This window comes from Garra rufa, chromosome 10 (assembly GCF_049309525.1).
Source record: "Garra rufa chromosome 10, GarRuf1.0, whole genome shotgun sequence".
Lineage (NCBI taxonomy): Eukaryota > Metazoa > Chordata > Actinopteri > Cypriniformes > Cyprinidae > Garra > Garra rufa.
The window spans coordinates 28407929-28414199 of NC_133370.1; the positions used below are offsets into that span (position 1 = coordinate 28407929).

At 32.2% G+C, this 6271-nt stretch overlaps 1 protein-coding gene across 1 annotated transcript in view; it reads left to right on the forward strand.

The window, feature by feature from the left end:
* Window positions 1-6271, forward strand: part of rreb1b (ras responsive element binding protein 1b) — a 54908-nt gene that overhangs the window by 15086 nt on the left and 33551 nt on the right. The gene's annotated exons all lie outside the window — the stretch shown is intronic.

Below are 6271 nucleotides of genomic sequence, written 5' to 3' on the forward strand. Positions count from 1 at the left end.
GAAAATACTTAAAACATTAAATATTCTCATTTCCATCATCAGGAAAATAATTAAGAAGTTTTAATGGACTGGAGATGTTAAAAATCTGCTTGAAACATGATGTGTGTCAGTATCGTCTTAATGTGCAGCAAAGAGAAGAATTTAAGTGGCCAAATACTCTTCAAAGATCACAGATGGAAAATTGCAGAAATCAGTTGAATTTTAGTGTCAGAAAAAAATATAAAAAATAAAGGAAAACTGCACCTCCATCACAACAAGTCATTTCAGACACTGTTCAAGAAACAAATCATCTGCTTTCATGCAAAAACAAACTCCATCATATTAATTTACCATACTGGAACTTCAGCCAGGACTGGCTTTTATGGCCATATGAAATGAGAATTTTCTTTTTTGGAGCTAGAACACTTTAAAGGTTTGGTGCACACAGGGATAAAAAAGTGCCCCATGTCCACATTTAAATATATCACCAGATGTTCTTTTTTATGGACCTAATTTTACACCAAAGGTCCTAGACATCTTGTTCAGATACATGCCATCATGTTTTATATCAAATACCAGCAGATAAAAAAGGTAAAACTGACTAGCTCAGTTATAATGGGTCATGTTTAGATCTTCCATCACCATATTGATTCAAAACAAACATCAAAATCAACACCACAACTGGTCACTGAACACAAAATCCAGATTCTGCCATAACCATCCCAATTCCCTGACCTGAATCCTATGAAAAATGAGTGGGATAAACTGAAGAAGAGTGAGCACCAACATTTGAAGGATCTGGAGAAATTCTGAATGGAGGAATAGTCTAAAATCACTTGCCATATATTCTCAAACCTCATCAGGCATGAAGGGGGAAAAAATCTGAGCTGTTTTTCATGCAAATGGAAGTTGCAGAAAGTTTTGAATACAAGGGTGCCAATAATTATGGCCAGGGTGTATTAGAGAAAACCATTTATTTTATAATATTATATTCCCCCCACTGAAAATTGTTTATTTTTAATGAAATGTTTGAATTTTGCAGATTTGTTTGACTGAAGATTTTTTTTTTTACATTTTACACGTACACTGATTTCTATCTAAAGCTTATATAAAATAATGTTTAAAATCAGTAATGATTTAATAAGACAGTGGCAAATCTCAAAATGAATATCTACTTTTTCAGTGTACATTATAATTTTGTGATCACTAAATTAACTTAGTAGCTAGGGTTATTAATGTTAACTAAAACCGTAAAAATGAACATATATTATGTATATCAGAAAGATTTGTAATGCTTTATAAAAAAGTTACTTGAGCTCATCAAGGCTGCATTTATTTGATAAAAAAACTATTTTATTTTTGTGATGCAAAGCTGAATTTTCAGCATCATTACTCCAGTTTTCAGTGTCAAATGATCCTTCAGAAATCATTTTATTATTCTGATTTATTATCAGTGTTGAAAACTGTTGTGCTGCTTAATGTTTTGTTGGAACCTGTGATACTTTTTTAGAATGCTTTAATAAATAAAAAACAGCATTTATTTAAAATAGCAATATAAACTACAATTTAATTATTTCTTTTTTTTGAAAGAAATTAATACCTTTATTTACTGAGGATGTGTTAAATTGATAAAAACTGATAGCAAAGACTTACATTGTTAGAAAAGATTTATACTTTGAATAAATTATGTTCTTTCTAACACAGGTTCCAAAAAATAGAATCACAGGTTCCAAAAAATATTAAGCAGCACAACAGTTTCCAACACTGATAATAAGTAATAAATCAGCATATGTGACCCTGGACCACAAAACCAGTCATAAGGTAAAATTTTACAAAACTGAGATTTATACATCATATGAAAGCTCAATAAATAAGCTTTCTATTGATGCATAGTTTGTTAGGATAGAACAATATTTGACCGAGATACATCTATTTGAAAATCAGGAATCTGAGGGTGCAAAAAAATCAAAATACTGAGAAAATCACCTTTAAAGTTGACCAAATTAGGTTCTTAACAATGCATTTTACAAATCAAAAATTACATTTTGATATATTTACAGTAGGAATTTTGCAAAAAATCATCATGGAACATGATCTTTACTTAATTTCCTAATGATTTTTGGCATAAAAGAAAAATCAAAAATTTTGACCCATGCAATGTATTTTTGGCTATTGCTACAAATATACCCCAGCGACTTAAGACTGGTTTTGTGGTCCAGGGTCACATATTAGAATGATTTATGAAGGATCTTGTGACACTGAAGAGTGGAATAATGGCAAATGAAAATATACCTTATCATCCCTTACCATCACAGGAATAAATTATATTTTAAAATATATTAAAACCATTATTTTAAACTGGAATAATATTTTACAGTTTACACAATATTACTGTTTTTTTTTCTAAAATTATTTTATCTAATTATTTATCTATTTCTAAAATTAATAACTAAAGCTTAGAAAAATATAGACAAATGTTAAATATACAAAAAATAAAAACTAACAGATACAACCAAATTACTAAAACTATAAAGTGAAAACTGAAAATATAAAAAATATAATAATTTAAAATATTAACAAAAAGCTATAATGCTGTATACACTAGTCAACATTCAAAGTGGATCAAAACCTTTCATCAAAGTTGTCCTAAAACCAAAACAATACACGTTCTTGTCTTAGGACAACTTTGGTTAACTTTTTTTGATCCACTTCAAATGTTGACTACTATATAGTGTATACTAAAACAACACTACTTGTAGCATTTAAACTGTCTGATTTTAGTTTTTACTATTTGTATTATCGACCATACCATGACAAGTTAACAGGATTGTTCTTAAATGACCAGTTCATCCCTATTAGCAACTACTTTTAGGCCTGTTATTTAGGAGTATATAATAGCCAGTAGCTTGTGCATCACACACTGTGCGCATCCCTCTGCCAAACACAAATAAAAGCATATTTTTGGATCTTCTTGGCTTCTCTCACAGGAGTTCATCCTCTCTGTGTGATGTCATGGGCTGTGCTGGAGCTCCTGGCTTGATTGCTGAAACAAAATGGTTGCTGTATGCAGTAGAAGCCAAAGGTCATGTCAGGGCCACCTGTTTGGAGTGACAGCTGAGTGCTGCTTTGCCAAAGGCCTCATATGTTCCCCTCCTCCTCCCCATTAACCCCTTGTGTTCATTCCAATCAAGTACATATCCTGATTTGTCTCGGTCTTTCACTATTCCCTCACCTGCTGGAAAATCCAGCTGAAACCAGTGATAGCTGTGTTTTGGAACATGATCGCTGGTGTCTAGCTGCCCCAAGATGGTCTAAACTGGAGAACCAGCTGCTGGGCACCTGACTGAGTTGGTAGACCAGCTTGGACCAGATACCATGTTGTATAACATACATACTGGTTTGGATTTTCTATTTTTAGTTCTTCTTACTTGATAGGAAGAAGAATTGCAGTATGCGGTTTTAATAGTGCTTGTAACAATTTATAGTGCATTTTATAGACCTGGTAATTTAATATTTATGATTTTGAACTCTTGTAGAGCACTAAAGGACACATTCGAGTCAACACAGGAACTTTAACATAGAATATGTGCAAGAAATGCAGCAAAAGAAGTTTGTGATGAATCGATGAAGTTTGTAAGGAGGAGGAGACCCACCCAAAGAGAGAGAGACGGGAGGAAAGAGTTGAGCGGTTGAACCAGTTTAACCAGAAACCTTCTCTGGGTGTCTCCTCTCGCCAGGAATCCTCCTCCCGGTTCTTGGAGTATTGTAGCCCCCATCCCCAGCGAGACCCTTCTATCCCGACACCTCCCCCACTCAACACAAACACACATACACACACGCTGAAACTGATACAGGAACAGTGTGGAGTGTAGAGCCAGCAGAACGCGATAGCCCCATGAGCCAACACCTGCCCACAATCCAACACTTGCCTGTGCCTGTCACACAGGGATGCAAGAGCTTTGACACACTCTTGCCTCAGACACACACTCTTTCAGTTTTTTCAGTTTCCCTGTCGTTTCAGCCTTCTGAAGAGCATTATGCTAGCAGAGTCTTTCTATTTCCTGTCTTGCTTACATTTAATTTGTTTACTTTTGCTAAGTGTTCCCTGGGAACTAAACCCATTACTTTGGGTTGTTCAACACAGATTCTTTGTGCCTTTATTTTTATGTATTTTTGATGAAAATTGAAACTTAAACTTTAGATGTAGTCGATATTTTGTGATTTTTCTGTTTCTAGTTTTTGTCATTGTTTTTCATGGACTAAAATGGCACAGACACTTTTGGTTAAAAGTAAGTTTTTTTTTTACATGTTTTTAAAGAAATCCCTTGCTCTCCAAGACTGCATTTACAGCAATAGTGTGAAATGTAATTACAATTTAATAGAACTTTCCAAAACCATTTTTTAATATATTTAATATATTTTGAATATATATATTTTATATCACGTCAAAGCTGAATTTTCAGCATCATTACTTTAGTCTTCAGTGTCACATGACCCTTCAGAAATCATAGTAATATGCTGATTTGGTGGCCAAGAAACATATTATTATTAAAATAATAATAATAAATTATATTTGTGTGAAAAATGTGATTTATCATTATTTCCTGTTTTCAAAATTCATTGATGAATAGAAAGTTTAATCGAACAGCATTTATTTGACTTTTTTAACAGTAAAAGGTAAAAGTATTAATTTCTTTTTTTAATCTTATTTACAGATAAACTTTTGAACAATGCTATGATTTTAGCAGAAAAAAAAAACATTTTTCAGCATAAAAACAGTGTTAGTACATTGTTAATGTCTTATTTTTTTCTCATATTTTCATCTACAGTATGGTTTAGGTAAAATGTTACCAAAGATTTTAATTAAAGTCCTTATATAATTAAAACTATATTTATAATGCATTATATAAGTATTAATTATGCCTTTTAATGCATCTCATGAATAATTGTAGCCACAGTTATAATACGTTAAAATACTTATCTATGCATTGTATATAATATTGTTAATATTATGATTTTTAACTTTTATTACAACTATTTATGAAAAATTATACATTACCATGTACAGTTGAAGTCAAAAATTTACATACACCTTGCAGAATCTGCAAAATATTAATTATTTTACCAAAATAAGAGGGATCATACAAAATGCATGTTATTTTTTTATTTATTTATTACTGACTTGTATAAGATATTTCATATAAAAGACATTTACATATAGTCCACAAGAGAAAATAATTTATGTAAATGACACTTTTCAATAGTGTACATACTCTTGATTCCTAATACTGTGTTGTTACCTGAATGATCCACAGCTGTTTTTGTTTCTCCTGAACAGTTAAACTGCCCACTGAAGTTCTTCAGGTCCCACAAATTCTTTGGTTTTTCAGCATTTATGTTTATTTGAACCCTTTCCAACAATGACTTTATGATTTTGAGATCCATCTTTTCACATTGAGGACAACTGAGGGACTCATATGCAACTATTACAGAAGGTTCAAATGCTCAGTGATGCTCCAGAAGGAAGCAAGACGCATTTAAGAGCCAGGGGGTGAAAACTTTTTGAATTTGAAGATCAGGGTAAATTTAACTTATTTTGTCTTCTGGGAAACATCTAAGTATCTTCTGTAGCTTCTAAAGGGCAGTACCAAATGAATATATATATATATATATATATATATATATATATATAATATATATATATATATATATATATATATATATATATATATATATTAGGCATGCACCGATCCGAATCGGCCGATCATTTGCGCGTTTTGTCAGTAAAGCCGGTTCTGTAATCAGCGGTAAATGCCATCAGGTGCGTGATTTCACGTTGAGTCAGTACTAAATAAAAAATAACATGCATTTTGCATGATCCCTCTTATTTTGGTAAAATTAACATTTTGCAGATTCTGCAAGGTGTATCTAATCTTTAATTATGTAAACTGTACATTATGAATGCCTTTATAATGCATTTTTTAATCAAAATTAAAAAATACCTGAACACAGAAATCTTTAACAAAAACTTAAAGAAGAGATACGAAAGTGCAAATGGGAACAAAATAGGGAACCCTAGCTTGTATCAGAGTAGCTTCTTTTCTGTAAACAAAAAAATCTGCAGTTGTATAAATGTGCACTCACATGAAAGCCTGTCAGACCCACATATGTTTTTCCTGACTGGATAATTTAGCATAAGCCTGTTTTGCGCATCCTGACAAGCCTAAGCTTCGTCCATCTGCCTTCCATCCATCTCCATAACGTCATCCACAACTCCATCCTGTCTCTCTCC